The sequence below is a fragment of the Cryptomeria japonica genome, chromosome 10, assembly GCF_030272615.1.
Source record: "Cryptomeria japonica chromosome 10, Sugi_1.0, whole genome shotgun sequence".
Classification (NCBI taxonomy): Eukaryota; Viridiplantae; Streptophyta; class Pinopsida; order Cupressales; family Cupressaceae; genus Cryptomeria; species Cryptomeria japonica.
In genome coordinates, this window is record NC_081414.1 from 729,152,061 (window position 1) to 729,173,991 (window position 21,931).

A 21,931-nucleotide genomic window follows, 5' to 3' on the forward strand; every position below is an offset into this window, starting at 1 on the left:
GACAAAACTAAAAACAAAACATACCTTGCTTGATCAAGATGCCCTTCAAAGAGATGGAATAACTTTAAATGAAACAATTAGCTCCTTAAATAGAAGGCAAAACCAAAACGTTGAAACCTTTGCGACGTTTTCAACAAACTCGGATTTCAACTAAAATCACAAAAAATGGCATCCAAAGAGGAAGAAGATCGGATCAATATGCCCAACAAACCACATATCGAAGCAAGGAAACCAAAAATGCCTCCATTAATGTTGTAAAAAATGGATTGATAGGGTGCCAAAAACGTGGCAAGAAGGAGAAAAATGCCTTCCATGTAGCAAAAATCGTGGCCCAAGATGCAACAAAAATGACTCAAGGATGACACGCCTTCCTCATTCCATGCTTTCTCCCACAAAAATTAGTTTGAAACTCCTCCAAAATTCAAACTCCTTGGAGAAAAACATAGATTGGGTTCTTGGAGAGAAAGAGAAAGTTTAAAATGCAAGCAAAAGACATGTAATCAAGTTTGTAAATCCCCTTTACAAGTTTCAATTGCTTCACTTTTTCACTCCTAAGGCAAATTCAGGTTTGAGAGAGGAAAGAGAAAAAATAAATGTCATAATAACTTTAATAAGGAAATAAAATCCCCTTTACAAGTTTTAAATGACTTAAAACAAAAGACTTGTAATAGGAAAATAAAATCCTCTTTACAAGTATAAAACAACTTAAAGGGCATAAAATATGTAACAAGGAAATAAAAACCCTATTACAAGTAAAACGAACATTAAAACTTGTAATAGAAAAAATTAATCCCTACCACAACTTAAAATCACTTAAGTAGGAATTTTTGTAAGAAATTACAAGTTCATTTAAACTTATAATTTTAAATTCACTTGTAATTTGTTCGAAAAGTTCCTACAACAACTTAAAAGACAAAAAAACCAAGGGGGGAATAAAAAGTAAGATACAAGTGAAAAGTTTTAAATAAAGTGCACTTGTAATTGTTTTAAATCTTCCCTACAACACTAAAACAAGAGAAAAATAAAACTTGCAATCAAAGGAAAATTTCCCACTTGCAATTAGGAAGAAAAAACCTGAAATTGAAGAAAAAACAAAACAAACGAACTCGAAACACAATGAAATTAGAAAGGTGGATGGAGGATGGATTGAGGATTAATCTAGTCCAAGGGCGAAGCAAAATTTTACCTTGGGAAGAACATCTTAGAGTAAAAAAAAATCATTTTTTAACAAAAGTTTAAAGGGGTTGTCTATTTTTGTGAACACAAAAATACGGACAACAATAGGCTCTAACTGGGGAATTCATTTCACTTATTGTGAAATAATAGAACTAGATCTCTAAGTGATTTCCTCCTTATCCATTGGGCCACAGAGTCAATCAAAGAGAAAACGAAAAACAAAACAAAAGACTCAAAACAAAGAAAAAGACTTGGACATTATTTACAAAAGTTCAACTCGAACATTTATTCGAAGTAATGCTTCAGGTGTTGGCCACTATAGGCCAGCGCAAATGGTGTACCATCATGATACGATAAGATAAGATAAATCTATCTTCTCAAGAAACACGGTGAATGGTGAAAGGTCCACGCCAAAGAGAATCAAACTTTCCATGCAAGCCTTTAGGTTCTCTACGCTTATCCCAAAGCAACACACGATCACCAACTTGAAATCTAATTGCTTAGCTTTTTTGTCGAAAAGGATTTTGACTTGTTTATGATGTTGAGCAACTCAGTCTACCACTTGTGTCCTTTGCTCTTCTAGCTGGGAAAGATACATGATTATTTTTTCTAAAGCACTTTCAAAAAGTCTCATCTTCAATCGCTTTAGCCAATTTAAGAGAACGAAGTTCCAAAGTGATAGGTATTTATGCATTTATCCCATAAAGAAGTTAAAATGGTGACATACCAATATCTCTTTTGGGTGTAATTTTGTCTGCCCATAAAGAATCATAAAGAGCTTTATGCCAAGACCTTTGATTTTCTTCCACAAGCTTGCGTATGATAGTGATCAAGTTCTTATTACTTGATTATGCCTGACCATTACCTTGAGGATAATAGTTAGATGAATGAGCCAACAAGATACCATATTCAAAACAAAATTGTGTTATCTCAGAAGAAGATAATGCGGCTACATTATTAGTCACAATCTTGTGTGGAACACCAAATATAGAAATTATGTTCTCCTTGAGAAATCTACATACCACCTCAGAAGTAGCATGCTTCACTGGTACTGCATCCACCCACTTGGTGAAGTAATATATTATTGTGAGAACATATGAATGACCTTCACTTGAAGAAGGATTGATAACACCAATGAAATCAATTCCCCATTACTGGAAAGGTTCTTCAATAACCACAGGCTTTAATAACAATGCTACAAGCTTTCATTTCCCCACGAACTGCTGGCAATGAACACACTTTCACACCCATCGAAAAGCATCATGGAACAATGTTGGCCAATAATATTTAGCTTGAAAAATCTTGTGAGAAGTTACTAGTGTGGAGAAATCTCCACCATAGGCCTGATTATGGAAAGATTCTAACAATCTAACGTGTTGTGCCTTATCAACACAAAGAAGGAAAGTTTCATCAAGAGCTCACTTGTACAAACTGTTGTCTCAAAGAGAAAAGTTTGCAGACTTGAGCTTAACATTCCTCTTTTCTTGAAATGATAAATGTGTTGGACATTCACCATAAGTCATAAAATAGGCCAAATCTGAATCCCATTCATTAGTTGTACTAACGAACAACATTCTAGGGAGATCTTTTGAATCATTATATTCCTTATTATCAAAACCATTTTCAGCTATAAGCTGACAAAGGCCTTTTCCATGATCAAGTTTGGTAGGCTTAATCTCAAAATCATATTCCTAGAGCTTTGCAATCCAATTACCTCTCTTCATACCAAACTCTTGTCGAGTCAATATTGATTTAACTGTTGTATCTGGAACCAGAACTACAATATGAGAATTTAGAATATAGAATCTAAAATTCTTAACTGCTTTCACTATAGCATAAGCATTCTTCTCAACTAAGGATTATTTAATTGCATGAGCCTTCAAAGGACAAATCATGAAAGAAATGGGATATTTAACTCCCTCTGAGTATTTCTACATTAGAATGGCAAATAGAGTATGCTCAGAAGCATAACTCTACATGATAAAATCCTTGGTATAATCTAGACAAACTAGCACAAGTGCATGAGCAATGGCTTCCTTAATCTCATTGAATGCAACCTTTCCTTCTGAATTCCAACAAAATACAATTTTTTCCTTTCATCATATCAACGATATGACATGTCTTCTCTGAAAAATTAGGTATGAACCGACACAAAAAATCAACTTTGCCAAAGAAAGAATGGACAATTGTCTTACTGGTAAGCAAAGAAAGAGATTGAATTGACTTCACTCTTTCTGAGTCGATCTTAATACCTTCTTTGGAAACAACATGACCAAGAAGATTTTCCTCAGTCACTCCAAAGACTGATTTCTTAGGATTAAGAGAAATGTCATGCTTACGACATCTTTCTAATACATCTTGCAAATGAAAAAGATGATTTTCACGGTCTTTTGAAAAGATGGTGAGATCATCAAGATATACCACAATATACCTTCCCAAAATACCATGAAAGGCTAAATCCATGGCCTTTTGAAAGATATCTCCTGCATTGATTAAACCAAAAGGCATCCTACGGTATGTAAAAGTACCCCAAGGAGTAATAAATGCAGTTTTATGTTGATCAGATTCCCTTACCTCAATTTCGTTATACCCCGAAAATCCATCTAACATAGGCATCATCTGGGCACCTATCACTGTTTGTAGCAACTGGTCCATTATCAGCAAAGGATAATTATCTTTCAACAACAATTGGTTGAGGTTTTGAAAATCTACATAGATAGGTATTTCTCCATTCTTCTTATGCATCACAATTATGTTTGCTACCCATGTTGAATGGTGGATAGGAAAGATAATCCGAGCATTTAGCATTTTTTGAATCTTGGAGTGGATAGTATCTAAAATTCTAGGACTGTATTGACGTTGCTTCTAATGGAAAGGTGTTGTGCCAAGCTTCAAAGGAATATAATGTTGCATCACCCTCAGATGAAAAGATTTGAGGTCATCATAGGAATAAGCCAATACATACATGTATTGATGCAAAAGTTGAATGAATTGCTCTCTCTCCTCAGGAGTGCTATTATTGCCAATATTGACAAATTTAGGATCTTCTTTTGAACCAATATTGTACTTTTCAAATCCCATGAAAGATTCTGAATTTTCTTGTTGTTTCTTCTTGATACATCAATCATGCTTATCAAAGAGTTTCTCAAGAGAAACTAGTCCCTTTGGAATTCTATTCCCTCTTAACTGAAGAATTTCATCATCTACTTCAGACGACGTATCTGACATTGAATCTAAAGAGAAAGAAGAAGATGAGTTGCTTCCTTCAAAATACAGATTGTTAAAATTATCTCCAGTCTGAATAAAATTTATAATATTCTTACCATCATTGAAAATTTGCCAATGATCCCAATTGTCAGGTACACTAGGTCTGCAAATTAATTCAATGGTATATCTATCTTGACCAAAATCAAGATGTGGAATCAGAAAAGTAGCTAAGACTGCGAGAGAATCAACTCTATCATTGAATTCACAGGGTACAATAGAAATACGGAAAGTATCAAAACTTTAAATATTATCCCATACTAGATTTCAGTAATGCTTGAGTTGGTCATTCCTTGTCTAATAATTTTTTTGGAATTGACAGACCACAAATATAGCATCACCTTGATCATGTAGATTCCTAATTCCTCTTTTGCAAGAAACATCCATACCCAATAAAAATGACTCATATTCAGTTGTATTGTTGGTATTGGCAAATTGCAACTTGAAGGAATAATGGAAGATCTCTCCCTTGGCTCTGGATCCATTACAACACAACTACCATCGAACTCAAAAGTCTAGACATCATTCAAACTAGTGGTTTTATTAGAGAGGTTAGTACTACCCTCATGAAGGATGGGTGCATTATTAAAAGAAAAAGTATCATCTTCATCAATAGAAAAGGATGAACTTTATTCTTTAGTAAGAGAGGACTGAAGTTATCCCTCTTGAATAAGTAGTTGATTATTTTCATTAGCAACAAAAGATGAAGCATTTTCCACCATAATGTATGAATCGGAAGAACCCACTTCTGATGCCTGATCTTCTTCAGCATCAACAAACCTTTTACTAGCTAAAATTAGTGAGGCATCGGAAACACTGGAAGGCCAATCTTCAGCAAATTCAAAGACTTCATCTATATGGAGATAATAATTCCTAAAACCAGCGGATTCAAAAAGAATTTGAGCATGGGGATCATTTGACTTAACAACGGTGTATTTGGTCTCCTTTTTCAAGAACTAATTTATGCACAACACCTGTAATAGGTATCCTAGCTTCAATGATATCTATATTGAGCTCACCACCTACGTCCTTGTAGAAGTTACGAACAAGCAACATTCCATAAGAGGCATGAAACATCAGCTACCAAGACAATCAATTTTATATTTTTTTGGAAAAGTTGCAAATGCAAACTGAACCTCTTCGATTTGTCCAATAAGAGGCACTTCTTTGTTCTCCATGGAGTAGTAATGACAAAAAAATTTGGTCAATTTCATCCCTAAGGATTGAGCTACCTTAGCAGGCATGACATTATCAGAGGCACCAGAATCTAAGACGTAATTGTTCAACTGAAAACCATTAATTAACAAGGAAATATAAAAGGGTTCTATCTTTCTTAGGACACTAGATGGGATGGTCACTAGATGATTGGTAAAATTTGTGGGTTCTTGAGGAGTAGTATTTTCAAGTCTAGGATGAGTATCCTTACTCTTAATAAAGCTAGCTAGACTGTCAAATTGGTCAGGATTAACTTGTAAATATTCAACTTCAGACATTTGATTGTTCGTCTTCCTAACATGGTCAATGATATCAAAAGATTGAAATGAACCAGCTAGAGAGGGATTAACATTGTTTGATTGAGATTTAAGGCTAGGCACATTGATCTTAGACTCATTAGAAGGAATAGCAGGAGGATTATGATCACTTACTTGATTCTTTATTGCATCCTTGGGAAGAGTAGGAAGCGATGTTCCTCTTTTAGCAATAGTAACAAGCGAATGAACATCTCCTACCACTTTTGTTGCTTATTCTTGTTGAGCCAACCTTGCCTAGGATCATTTTATAAACACATATGCATGACTATGACTTCTTTCAACAACTACTAAGTCATCATAATGCATATACCTTATCGTAGAGTCGTCAGTTGCTTCTTCTTCAAGATGGACAAAAGAAGCTTCTTTGGGTTGATAATCAAATGATGAATCATTCGAATTAGCTTCATAATATTTAACTATTGCATTTTGTGGTGGTGGTTCAAGAGCAAGCCTCTAAGGTGGAGGAGGTAACTTAGACTGATTTTTAGCAGTATAACCAAATGTAGAATTAGGATATATCCATCTTAGAATATCCTTATATGGTGCAACAAACAAGTTTTGGGAAATTTGTTTCTTCAAAGCGATAATCTCATTCACCAATTTTTGCACCATAGGGTCTGTAGTGCCTAAGGTAGACACTTCAAAAGCTGAATTCCCTTTAGACCGATTAGAGTCTTTTCTAATTTTACCAGCCAAGATCAAATCATCTTCAATCTCAGTGGCCATTGTCTGAGCAACATCTAGGTCTGTTGGAGAAACTCTTCTTAGGAAGAAACTAACCTCAGGAAGCTAAGTGTTTATGAAGAAACACTTGAGGTTCTCAGGAGTAGGCTGAGAATCTGTAGGAATTCTATTTGAAAGTTTATTAAACTTAGTAATGAATTCATGCATGCCTTCATGTGTGTCCTTCTTCATTTGTGTCAACTGAACCAACAAGGCATGCTCATCTTCTATGGGCTTGAAACGTTCCTCAAAATTATCTTTCAATGTAGTCCACAATACGATTGAATCAATAGAAAGGTTATAAAACCAATCAGCTGCAATGCCCTAAAGTGTTTCCACGAACAACCAAACAACAACATCTTGATATTGTACTCCAAGAACACCACAAGCCATGTAAAAAGATGATATGTTCATCGGGATGTTGCTTACCATCTCCATAGAACTTAGGAAGAGGATGGAGCAGTGGTGTTAAATCCAAAGGACCAATACCTGCCCACCAAGGACAAGCAAGAGGTGAAGAAACATTACTAGTCATTCTAGAAGAGGAAGATATCAATGGTTTGAAAAAGAAAGGAGAATTTTCACTTGGGACGAGCTTCTTTTTCTTGGATGGTGGATAGCTTGTGTTTCGTGAAAGGGAGGATGTATTGGTAAGAAAATGAAACGTAGCTTGTTCACCAGGAGATATTTCTTGAGAACTTTCGCCCTTCTTACGATGAAAGTAGAAATGAAATCCTTCCAGCTTAGAGAAATAAGAAAAACCCAAGAAAAGATATTATGAAAAATGACAAGAGACTAGACTTTAAATGAAAGTGTGAGGGGCTCGAATGCATTCGTGTCCCCAGCAAAGTCACCAAAAAACTATTGGTTGAAAATTTTGCACACCTCGGAGATGTGCAAAATTGTGGTTTCAGCCACAGCGTGTGAGTATGATACTCTCCTAATTAAGGGAAGGCTCCCCTATCTATAAACTATTCTTAAACTAAAAATGGATGATACAACAGTTTTTTCTTCTTCCTTCAAGAAAAACTATATCCTTTTCTCTTCATACAAAAGTGATAGCAATTGAAAATAACAACATCAACAACTTATAAAACAAAGTGAGAGAAAGGAAATGAAGTTTCCTGAAAGCACAAAGACTTTTGTCACTTCCTTCGGGATGGGACAACAATATCAAGCTCAAACTCTTGAATATGTGAAATCCTATCTACCCTTTTCTATATTAATGATAACAAGAACAAAGTATGGTAGCACAAAGTCTGAAATATCTTATTTTTCTCTACATAAAATAAGAAGAACTAGTGTGAGCTCAAAGTCTCCCAACTATTCCTTATCACAAAATCTACTTCTACTTTCTCTTAAGAACAAGTGTAGACACAAAGTCCTACAGGTTCTCTCAATAGAATATCTACTCTAACTAATATTAATCTCCAATACTTGCAGCACAAAGTCTACAAATCAAATTTTATCAAGCTCTTATAAAAACACTAGAAAAAAAAATATTCAATACAAACTCAAAATATTTAGCACAAAGTCTCAATACTTCAACAATCTTCTTCTATTTCTTTCAACTTCAATTTACACATATAAAGCACAGTCTTTCTTGCTGTAAATTTGGCAAAGTTTACTTGCTTTCTTTTCAAAAGATAGATTTTACAAAAGACCCCCTCAAGTATTTATAGGAGAGGAGTCTTGAGAAAAAGGTGGGAGGATCTCAACTAACTTGAAAAATTCTCTCAACCACCATGACTTATTCAACTACTTAGACTTATTCAAAACTATAAGTCCTATTCTAAATTAAATTGTAATCAATCCACTTGTAATTACAAAAATGCATGTAATGACTTAACTTGCCATTTACAAAATTGCTTTTACAAGTAAGCTTGTCAGAAAGGAAACTACAATATTGAACTTAAAAATTTGAAATTACAACTAAGTGTTAAAAAACACTTATGTTACAACATGTTTAGCCATGATTCCTTCAAACTTCTAGATGATCATTTGTAGTTCATCGGGATTTGGTTCATGAGTATTCTTCGTAATGATCATGGTCTTCACAATAACATCGCTGCAATGAAGGATTGTAATTCTCCTCAAGAGAAGACTTAAATTCCTGCAAGAAGAATTGGTATTTCACCAAAGCTTGAATTGATACAACTAAAAAATGTTCATTCCTCCATTCATGGTGAATCTTCATTTGCAAGTCTAAGAGAACTTCTTCTTCTGGCAACGATTCTCCATTCCGATCCATAATATTACAAGAAGCTTTCTCACAACGAGAAACAACATCTTGCAATACTTCAGCGTGTAATCTTATGGCATCATTAATATCCTCAATGAGTGATTTGAGAACAAGGACTTTGTTCTCCAAGAGCTCTTTGAATTCTAAATACATGACTCTGGAAAGAATAATGTCATGTTCTTGAAGAACATTTAACTTTTCTTGAGGCATCCTGTGCCAAACTATCAAATTTCCTTCAACTCTTTCTAGGTTTTGATTGAAAACCTCAAAAGCCTTCTTCAAATTTTCTTCAATGGTCTTTAACTTGACCATCATTTGGAACACATCTTTCAACACTTGGGTACATAAATCGTGAAGCTTATCTACCCAAGAATCCAACGCTTGTACCTTTTGAGCAGCTCTTTCAACTCCTTGGACTGGTTCTTTTGCATTTGATGAAGTTGAAGGATTTTCCCCTTCATTAGAAGTCTTAGTGATCTTTTGAATTTCTGCAACAAGTTGCACATTTTCCTCTTCTAGCTTATCCTTCTTCACTACAAGTTCATCATACCACTGCACCAATGAAGCTACAAAATGTTGAGCATAATGCTTGACCACTTCATGTGTTTGTTTTCCCAACTCCACCCGCGTGAAACTGTAATCAGCAACTTGCATCTCTTCCTATGGCTTGTCTACAATTGGTACAACAATTTCAGCCACCTTCATTATGTTACTATCCATTGTTACCCTTGAAATCGTCTTAGCTCTTTTGGTAACCTTGGGTTTTGATTGCTTGAGATACTAGAAATCAAAGATGTGAGGAGAGATTTCTTACTTCTTTCTTTTAGGAGTAAATAATTAATCCATGGAGGTAAAGCCATCAATTCTCCTTGAGAAATAGCTGAAAGTGAGGGAGAAGCAGTTTTTGTTTGAACGACAGTTGTCATCCTAGAAGAAGTTACTATTTGAACAACAACTATAGACTGCTCATTAACCAAAAGACTTGATGAATGCATCATGAACTCATCAAAACTAGAAGCAGAAGTATCAATTTCTGACAAAGGGGCATACATAGGATTATCCTCAAAGAGATTCATTCAATTCTCTTGAGGATGATCAAGAGATGGCTCTACTGCTGAAATCGGAATGACCCTCTAAGGAGATTCACCTACTAAAATAGGAACAATATGAGCAGTGGAAAAGGCATCCACATTCATGTCAAGAGAAGACATAGGTAAAGGAGTCTAAGGGGTAACTTCATGAGGTGACTCCAAAATGGGTGACTCGTGAGCATTATCTGATTGTAGTTCCTCCTCTAGATCTTCAACATCAATTACACGAATATGAAGTTGAGGCTTTTCTTTCTCTCAAACTGTCACTTCTTTAGGAGGAAGTGCAATTTCTCTGCTAACTCTCAACTTGATTCTCATGCTTGAAGATGATGCACCTTCCTTGTTGCCTATTTTGATTTTAGAATTGAGTCTAACAGGTCCTATAGAATCGTCTTCTTTTCCAATCTTGATCTTGATGAGTCTAACACCGTTGTTGTTGAGCCAAGCATTGGTTTTAGCTAAGATAGGCTAAAATCTATCAAGAATGGAATTGCATTCCGTATGTCACCATTGAATTGATGGAAGTGGTGCTTCATCAACTCTCTTTTCAACATATTCAGGATCAATTATCACTCCATCATCAATCATTCCTTTAGGAATGTTCACCAAGTTTAGATAAACAATTTGCTTAAGAGTGAGTCTGCAATAATCTATCTTACAAACCTCCATTTCTATATGAAGATCAACCCAGATGTATTCTATCTGATGCACATGCGTGAAGGACTTTTTGATCTTCTCCTTCATGCCCCAGTAATAAAAATCTACTCTTGGCTTGAACCTTTTGAGATTTATTTCCTGCATTTCAATCTCCATGGCCTTGGCTTTGGTGGATGTAATGAGGGAATAATGGCCAATTTTCAATGGGTTATTGTAGAAATTCCCATTCCAACTTTATTCTTAACACATTGATGTGCATGAACAACCATGATCTATCTTCACAACTCTATAAGAATGATCTTATCAGTTACATATCAAAGCATATATGACTGGCCGCTATAACATCCAACTCTCATGTAAGTTAACGCTGGATATAAGCAACCATATTCATTCACCTTCTTCCATGCGATATTTGACACTCTTCTATTTTTCAATGTCTTGTCAAACAGGCACATATAATGACCAAAGAAGGCATCCTAGACACTCCTATAGTACAATATGTTGGGTCTTAAAGGAAATTGGTCATAGTAATCCCATACGGGTATAAGCAAGCAATCACCCTTAGTAGAAAGACCAACGAAATGTCTGAGTGATTTTGCTATATACACTAAATATGAGTTCATGTAGAATGTCATAGTGGAAAGAATTGCTGCAAGTTGTTCACAAAGGGTATCACCGATGATTTCACCCCAAGAGATGTGATGGGACTTCCTTATGAGCATGATGAACTTATACATCCATGGTTCAAAAAAAATAGAGTGTTCAAAACCCATCATCCTATTGAGAAGTGTGATTGTGTCTCTGATCTCCCTCTTGAAATCACAATGGTAAAATTTAGCCCACCGTGTAAAAGCAACCTGTGGCTTAGTGATCCATCATCATTCCTGATAGTTCTTGTCTCTTTGTCAACATGATTGGCACAAGCAAGAACAAACTCAGGTTCTAGGGAAGCCACTGGAAAAGAAGAAGCATGGTGAATGTGGTTGTCCAATAGGCGCTACATATTTCTATCCTTGGGATCCTCCACCCATTTAACAAACTCTTACATGTCAACATGCCCTATTTTTGTATCTTTGATGTGCTCCATGGGAGTGGAAACTTTAGATGGAGAGATCTCATTTTGGTACTTATCATATTTATATTTCATCTTCTTTTGAGAGGAAGATGACGCTAAATCAGTTATTGGACAAGAGCCTGGTGCACTGTGATGAAGATCTAGAAGTGTCAAAGCAACATCAAGATCAGCTAAATGAAACATATTTCTTCTTTTCGATGGGGAAAAACTCTATCCCTCTTGAGAGGAAAATGGTGAATAAATAGGAACACTTGAAATCTTTTAGCCAATTTTGGAACTTGGGAGATGTGTTACAAGTATGCAAGTGAGGTAGAACATATTTGTAGTTGGGTTTTTAAAACCTGAATGCAAATAGACTTGCAATAAGAAAAATGAAGGAATGTGCAAAAGTGGGATTTTTACATGAGAAAAATGATGGGAATGAAGTTTGTGAACAAGGTTAATGAATGCGGATGGATATGAATTTGAATTTTTGGAAGACCAACTTCTTTTTAATCACATGGGAATGGGAAAACCTCTACTTGTAATCATGTTCTTAAAACTAACAATCTTTTGACAACTTTGAAACTTGAAGTTTTGGCAAAAGAAGATTAAATCTTTTTAACCAAAGGGGAAAAACTAACATTTCCATCTTACTTGCAATCGGATTTTAAAAACCTAAATGAAAGTAAAGAGGGAAAAATGTGAAGGGAAAGACAATGCAATTCTCAAATTGCATTCAAGACTTGTATAGAATGGGAAGATCTCTCTCAAACCCAAATTGAAACAAGAACAAAACAAACAACTTATCATGATCAATCAAGGAAATAACAAAAAAATTAAAGGGGTTGTCTGTTTTTGTGAATACAAAAATATGGACAACAAGAATAAGGAGGAAGCAAAGGATTTTTCACATGGCTCCACTAAATGAAGCTCCATAAAATACTATTTTCTTCCTCACTAGAACCTACACACAAAAAATGAAGACAAAATATTGGAGGTGGTTGCATTTAAAGGTTTTCCATAGTCAAACACTCACTTTGGTGTTTCCACCTCCATAGATAGACTAGAGACAAGTGTATGAAAAAATGGGTGAAATGAAATAATTTAGAATAGATGAATATGCTAGAACATAGAAAACAAATCAATCAATTAGATAACTTGGAGAGTCACCCTCCTTCAAGACCCAAAAGCATAGCAACTTGCTGAAGTGAGAAAGGTAGCTTTCTCCAAGTTAGTAGAGCTTTACTAGACAACAATGGTAGAAGGTGGTAGACTAGTATGCCCAAGGAAATGGTGGAAAATGGTGAGTAGAAGATTCACAATACAAGAGAAAGATAGAGAATCATTACTAGAATGTGTGTGTGTGTGTGTGTGTGTGTGTGTGTGAGAGAGAGAGAGAGAGGAAGCCAATGAAGGAAGTTTTAAGAGACTAGTCATCTCAACATTAGTGTGAGCCAAGAGGGGTGTTACACTACCAAAATCAGAAAGTGTAACACCCCAATGAACTTCTTTAGTCAGATATACCTATAGAATGAATGAATGACACACAGACATCACTACACTACACACACGTCCATGCATAATCTAGACCAAATGGTCAATAGACTGAATATGACAAATGGAAAGGAAGGTTTGAAATGCAATGAAATTTGAAAGGTTGATGGAGGATGGACTGAGGATTAAGCCAATCTAAGGGTGAAGAAAAATTTTACCTCAGGAAGCGTGCCTTAGAGTAAAAATTTTCATTTTTTACAATTTTTTTAAAGGGGTCTATTTTTGTAAATACAAAAATATGGACAACAAGAACAAGGAGGAAGCAAAGGATTTTTCACATGGCTCCACTAAATGAAGCTCCATAAAACACTATGCTCTTCCTCACTAGAAGCTACACATGAGAAGTGAAGAAAAAATATTGGGGGTGGTTGCATTTAAAGGTTTTCCACAATGAAACACTCACTTTGGTGTTTCCACCTCCATAGATAGCCTAGAGACAAGACTATAAAAAATGGGGTGAAATGAATTAATATATAATAGATGAATATGCTAGAACATAGACAACAAATCAAACAATTAGATAACCTGAAGAGTTACCCTCCTCCAAGACCCAGAAGCGTAGAAACTTTCTAAAGTGAGAAAGGTAGCATTCTCCAAGTTAGTAGAGCTTCACTAGGCAACAATGGTAGAAGGTTGTAGACTAGTATGCCCAAGGAAATGGTGGAAAATGGTGAGTAGAAGATTCACAACACAAGAGAAAGATAGAGAATCATTTCTAGAATGAGAGAGAGAGAGAGAGAGACCATGAAGGAATTTTTAAGAGACTAGTCATCTCAACATTAGTGTGAGACAAGAGGGGTGTTACACTACCAAAATCAGAAAGTGTAACACCGCAATGACCTCCTTTATTCAGATATATCTATAGGATGAATGCATGCCACACAAACATCACTGTGCTACACACACGTCCATGCATAATCTAGACCAAATGGTCAATAGACTGAATATGACAAATGGAAAAGAAGGGTTGAAAAAATGGAATTTGATCATTGTCTTTTAATTCGGCTAAAGAGGAAGCCTATGCAATGTGAAATTGCAAGGTTGCAATTTAAAACATTACAATGGTAGGTTGGGAGAAATGTTGCAGATTTTACATGCCCATTCACATTTTTTGCCAAGTGTGCTCATTTTTTCATGTTGTAGTTTATCTTATCTTCACCTTCTATTATGAGATAAGTGAAGGGAGATCTATGCAAATAATGTATGTGTCTACTTCAATACTTATTAGATGTTTGTGGTGAAAATATTAAGAATCAAGCATTAAAGACAATCATTGGTATTATTGAGAGGATATTGTTTCATGCTTGAATATCAAAATATTAAGAATCAAGCATTAAAGACAATCATTGGAATTATTGAGAGGATATTGTTTCATGCTTGAATATCGTCAATCCAATATGCTTAATCAAGAAATAAGGACGATCATATATCCTTAACTAATTAAAAAAATTAAACATAAACCAATATAACAAATGTAAATATGAAATAATCAAACAATTAAATAATTGAAAAACCCCCTCAATCGCATTGTAGCTTTCATTGTTTTTCTTCAAAATTGTGTGGGTGGCTCTTAGGTATTGCATAGATTGGCAATTGCTTTGAAGAGTGTGATCTAGTTTGATTTGTGAAAATGATATTATTTATATAGATTTTCATGAGAGAAGGGGAGGGATTTCGAGCTCAAGTCTTGATTGGGAGATAACTGATTTAGATTGATTAGTTAACAGATTTGATTGATTTGTTAACTCAAATTGATTTACTTGTTAACTCATTTGATTGAGTAGTCAACTAGATAGATTGAATAGTGAACTGAATAGATTGCTTAGTTGACTAGATTGATTGATCATATGACTGAATGGATTCAAGAGATAAGTGGATTGATTGATCAGCCAAAAAAGGCGATTTGGAGTGAGAAGAGGAGATTGAAGAGTTAACTAATTAGTCAACTGATTTGATCAATCAATTACGATTTCAACATGTGTTGTAGGATTTTGAAATTGAATTTGATTTTCATTTTCAATTTGGATTTGAATTTGAACTTTTGAATGCTGAAAAGCACATGAAATTTACTGAAATTTATTGAAATTCAAATTTAGTGAAATGTTAATTTGATGATTTGGAATTAGATCAAATTAATTGAAATCCACAATTAGGGAATTGGAGGAATAAGTTAATTAATTTAAATATTTAAATGTGATTAATTAAATAATAAAGACTATTTAATTAAGGAAATTAATCGTAATTATTTAAACAATTAATATTTAATTAATATTTGAAAAAGGGGTTTGATGATGAATCAATTAATAGATAGAAATTGGATAATTATAAATGTTGAATGGTGATGATTAGATTAGTTGAGAAGAATTAATTAACTTAATTAAATATTTAAAAAATTACTTAATTAAATAGGATGAATAATTAGTGATGATGAAAAAGACATTTTTCAGTGTCTATAGATATGAGTTGGAATTTCTATGTATGGCTATTAAGAAGAACACTATGTTTTTATTAAAAGTAAGAAGGATCTATACCATGTTTCTCCATGTGAAATATACTACTCAAACCTCTTAAAAGTGGAAAGCAAGAAAAGTCTAATAGTTTCTTAGCACTGATAATTATATGGGTCCAACATCAAAAGGTTCCAGACATCCAAGAAGCAAATGTCTTTTGAAGAATTGCTAGAAGGTTAAGAGGAGACATTACTACCAAGAGAAAGGAAATAATATTCCATGACAAAGAATTGTGCAAATATTGACCACACAAAGGCAACATATGAAACATGTGACTCACAAAAAAAACATTGCTATATAGTTAGTCAGCATCACCAAGCAAAAATAAATCCATAAAGATTATCACTCTTTTGGATTGCTAGTCAAGAAAGTGTTCCTATTGGAGAAGGTGTATAGAAACTAATGGGTTCTTTGTTTAGTGCGACTCCCTTGATTCTTGATATTGGTGTTTTATTTGAATGCTTTAACATGAGTAAAAACCCACAATCTCAATAGTTTACACCTACAAAGGCAAGGGCGGGTTGAAAGAGACCTTTGTGTTATGCTATGTTTTCAAGAAGAATGGATTAGAGACTAAGGACAGTGAAATAATATCTTTTGGAAACCATGAAGAGTTTAGTTCTATTAAGATGCCTGAAATGTATTGAAATGGGGTCCTAGCCAAACATCATAAACTAAGATCCAAATCAATATCATTCATTGGAGGAAATAATGTTGAAATAATTAGGATAATTATCAAATTATTTAATTAATTATGTCCATTAACTACTTTATTCACTTAAGCTAAACTCAAGTGCCTTTTAGATTTTATTTAATTTGGCTAATATTAGTTTCACTTTAGTTTAGTTGTAGTTGAGCTTAATTTAACTCCTCATGTTTTTTCTTTAGTTCTCCTAAATTCAGTTTGTGGCATCTTTGTGCTCTCTATATAAGCACATCATTATGCATTGTAATTTCATCTTGTAATCTTTTCTTTTGAGGAATATGAAATATTTTTTGTGCTACTCTCATTTGTGGAAGGTGTTCTAGTTTGTTGTTTGATCTTGTAGGCTTGTATTGCAAAATACATGATATTTATGGGAAAAATAAGTGTGGGAAAAATAAGTGTTGTACACCTTGCATAATAATATTTATTATTATAATATTTTATTTTATTATGTGAGTTGCGCATGGACGTGTAAAGTGTAGAGATTTTACTCAAATATTCTTGGAGCCACTTGATGATTTGTATAGTAACATTGGGATATATTATAATATATTTTATTTAATATTCAAGAAAGTAATTTAATAAAGTACCCAATAGTAGATGTGGGGTCAATGGGGTAGTTAGCCCATCATATTATCATAGTGTTTTGATATAATACCACTTGGTGGTTTTGTGGGAGCTTGTGTCTATAAAGCAACCATAAGGATAGTTGTTTGCGTAAGCCAAGTTTAGCATTTGTGGAGGTTAGAAGCATGGCAAGAGATGTGTGGTTGCCTGCTTGTTCACATGGAATGCTTCTTGATGGTTGAGGTTTTGAAAGCTTTCATGATTATATTTTTAATGTTGCATTGATGATAATACATAGTGATAGATGCTTTTGGAGGCTGGGTTTTTCCCTCATGAGGGTTTTTTTAGGGTATAACTAGTGTCATCTTTGATGGGTATGTTGTCTATTCTTTGCATGTGAATTATGTGTGTTTGTTTGATTGAAATCTCAATTGGATTATGTGGTAATTATCATATGTATGGCTACTAGTTTCCTTTCAGTATTAGAGCTTAATCTTTAGTTCAACAAGGTATTTGAGCTCAATCTTTAATTCAGCAAATAAACCGCAAGATCCAACTTCAATCCTAAAGAGAGTTGGATACTTTGTTTGATTATTTCCTCTTTTTTATCTAATTTCATTTGATGTGAATGTGTAATGACTAGGCGAAATGATGCAAAATTGACAATATTCAATATAAAAAGAAAGATATAGAATTGGAAACAAACGCAAATGTAGAAATTTTGAAACGAGATGTAACAAGGAACCTGTCACTAAAACTTGAAGCTAAAAGTCTTAGACTATGGAGCTAGGTGCCATATTCCTTAAGGTCTTTTTCTTAATTGAGGCTTTAGATATTTTATCAGGAGGCTTTGTAGATCATTCCTATTAGCATCTTCAAATTTGGGCAAAATATGAAGTGCTTATTATGAGAAAATTGATTGGAGCACTCAGACGCCCCTACAAATTCTTCCCAAGTAGCCTACTTTGAAGGTAAATAATTCAATGTCCTTTGATTTTCATGAAGAATCATTTTGGGATCATGTTCATCTATTATTAGTGAGTTTATGTGACCATTCTCAGCCTTCCAAAATCAGATTTGATAGATTTTCAAAGTACCAAGTTGGAAGGTTCAGAAAGAGTTTGTTGTCTGCACACTATTGAATCTGTCAGTGTAGCCAACTTCAAAGATAAACATTTCAGACCAAGTGATTTTCATATCAAACCAATTGGTGCTCACGATTATCCTCATATTGACATGTTCCCTTGTCTATTTTCAAAGCTCCAACATTGTTTTTAATATTTTTCCCAAACAAAAAGAAAATGCAATTTGATGACTGCACTGTACCAAATTTATCAGAAAGTCTACTTCTTAGAGTTAATATTTTAAAGACTTGTTATTGTCAATAGAAATGGATTGGTTTGTTTGATTCTCCTTATATTGGTGTAATCCATTTCTCAATTGAAGAACGCCAACATTCAATTTGGTATTTTTCAAAGCTAAAAGCAAATGGAGTTTACAGTGGCTTGTTATTTGGATGTTCTTGATAGTTTTAGAGTGGTCAATTTTGACCATTAATATCTTGCAGTATATGTGGAGTTATGAAAATTTCTTTCACACACATGCTCATTGTACCTTAAGCTTCCCAAGATAAGATTCTATATTTTTTCAAAGAACCCAGTTTGTGAGTTCTAGAAGGGTTTTGGCATGTGTAGTTTAAGAAAATGCCTAAATGACCAACTTTGGCATTAAAATTTTGCAACTCTAATGAGGTTATGCAAATCCATTTGGCAACCTTATTCCCATAGCATTAGTGAGCATTTATGTTTGTTCTTCAGGCTTTAAGAGGATATTTGGTTAGCTTTCCAAGGCGATTCTGCAAGCCGCATGACATGTTTTGGTCACTAGACAAATGTGCCAAAAACCAACAAATAGAGAGAAGCTTTCTTCATGATTTGATGCCAAATGCATATAGTCTCAATTATAGGGTTAGTTTGGTGACATTTTGAGGCCTAGCTATTTGCAAACAAAAAAAAATTAATCAGGACCACAAGGGGACCCGTCTTAAATTATGACATCGTAATATTGTTCTCAGATTAGTTTAAAAAGGTTAGTTATTTAAATAATTTATGATTTAAGTAATAGAATGAATATAGATGAAGATTATGTGGCTCTCCATTTAATTTCCAAAATTTGGTGAAAAGGAAAAATTATTTAAATCATTGTTAAAATGATTTAAATATATTAACACTTAAAACGGAGGTAAAATGAAGTATATTTAAATCATTTTAATAATGATTCAAATATATTTTGAATGTTATCACTTATTATTTTAAAATGCATCAAAACAATGGTGGGACCCATGGGGAAAATTAGTGAGGGAGCAAATAAAGTTATTTCCTAAGTTTTGTTTACCTCACGTGCCCACACTTTAGTGGGGGTCCATGGGGTATAAAGAAATGGCTATAGCTATTCTGGCTCCAAAACGACATGCCATGCCATGATGCGGCTCCCCAAAATCGCATGCCCTTTCATGCCATACAGCACCATATAAACGTTTTGGGACCCACCATCGGGCTTCTGACGTGGAGGCATGTTGCCATTTGCGGTTGATGGAAAGCAATTGCACGCGGCTAACATTTGTTGGCCACTCTCTCGGTCAAATTTGAATTTCAATTTTAAAACTCCTCTCCCGCTCCCGCCCAAACATAATTTCAAACATATTTTTTGAATTCGACCGCTATTGAATTCCATTTTCATTTTCTGATGCTCAGGTTTAGAGTCAAGGTGAGGGAATTGGGGTTTTTTGTTTGTTTGATTTTGTTTGGTGTTGCAGAATTTTTAGATGGAGAAGACGGAAGGAAACCCTGGATCTCGTCATTGGCTGTCATAACTGATGTTGGAAATAGGAAGGCGGAGTTTGCTTCTGCAAGGCAGAGTGTTTCTGTGCACAGATCGACGGTCCAACGATCTGCAGTGAAAAGATCAATGTCTGGTTTTGGTAACGCCTCGTACGATGTTGCAGAGCTTCGAGTCTTTTGGACGCAACAGGAAATCGATGCCAGTAGGAAATCATCTCTCCTTACCATGTTTTGCCAAATCACAATGCTGTTTCTTTCTTATTTTTCATTTGCTTGGATATTTCATCGCTGATTTTGGTTCTTTTTTTTGTTTGATGTGGTTAGCAGCTACCCTTATCAAATTTTGGAATTGGTCGAATCTCCCTTTCAAGCTGGGAATTGATCCCTTATGGAATCGACTCACTCCAGCCTTTCTCTTCCCACCACGCCTGGCTGGGAATTGTATCGTGGGTTTTAGGCACAAGCTGGGAGGACGCATCATGGCATGGCATGCCGTTTTGGAGCCAGAATAGCTACAACCAAGGATTAACTGGATCCTCATTTGACAGTGACCGTTAAAGCATTTTTATAAGTTTGAGCAGTGAAATTAATAGCCTTATGCACGATATCTCATCTTAGTTGTCAAAATATTGTTGTATCTTTGTTTCTCCATTATCCATCATTGTATCTCTAGAATATATCAACTATGTGACTTGGGGATATGCGTTGTGGGAATTTTGTTGTAGCTTCTATGTTCCTTAACATTTTTTGAAATCCCTCTTAGCCTTTCAGGGATAGATTGGGTATGTATTTATATGAATTTTTCTGAATCTATGATAATGGTTTGAAACATTTTTGGATTTGATTGTAACGTAAATCGATGCCAGCAGGAAATCATCTCTTCTTACCATGTTTTGCCAAATCGCAACGCTGTTTCTTTCTTATTTTCCATTTACTTGGATATTTCATCGCTGATTTTGGTTCTTTTTTTCTGTTTGCTGTGGTTAGCAGCTGCCCTTATCAAATTTTGGAATTGGTCAAATCTCCCTTTCAAGCTGGGAATCGATCCCTTATGGAATCGACTCACTCCAGCCTTTCTCTTCCCACCACGCCTGGCTGGGAATTGTATCGTGGGTTTTTTTGGATTCTTGGGTGTACTCTTCATTATGTTCTTAAAATTTCCCTACCTTGAATTTTATTTTGTGTTTACTAAGTGTAATATCCTACAGTATAGTTTTTGTTTCCTTCTATATCAAAGCTTCATAATATTCTACACATTAATTTTTGTTGTCCTTCTATATCAAAGCTTCATAATAGTTGAAAAATGTTTAAAAGTCATCTTATTTTCAAGAAATTGGATATAAGAAAAAATTTCAATAGTAAGGATTCAAATTACCAAATTAATATTAGTCAATTTATTATGAAGAATTTGAATGGTAATTAAGTTTTTAATAAATAATTGAGAAGTATTTGTCCAATATATCTAATATTTGTCTTTGTTGCTTTATTTTATGTAATTTTAATTTTTACCTTTGTTCATTGTTGAATGTAAATTTGTCTTGAGTCAACATTAGTACTTAGGGTATTGAAAAAAAATCCTAGTTTGACAAAAAATCCTCCATAAAAATGGCAATTTAGATATTGAGTCCATAATAAATTTTTAAAATATATAATAGAAATATTAAATGTTAGAACTTTAATGTAATTATTTTTAAATCATATTTGTAAAATTTAATTAAAAATTTCAAAATTATTTTCTATAAAGCAAATTGAATAATGAATTGAAATCTACCTAACCAAAATTCTACTACCAACTATTTTTTAAAATTTTATTTTTTTAATTTTTAATTAAAAAAGCGACTAACACGCTATGTTAGTCGAATTTGTTGTTTCGCAGTCCAAAAGGAAATGGCGGCCACGTAGTCTGCAAATCAGCGAAAGTGACTAACATGCTATGTTAGTCAAATTTGTTGTTTCGTGAGGCAAAAGGAAATGGTGGCCACACAGGCTACGAATCAGCGAAAGCAACTAAC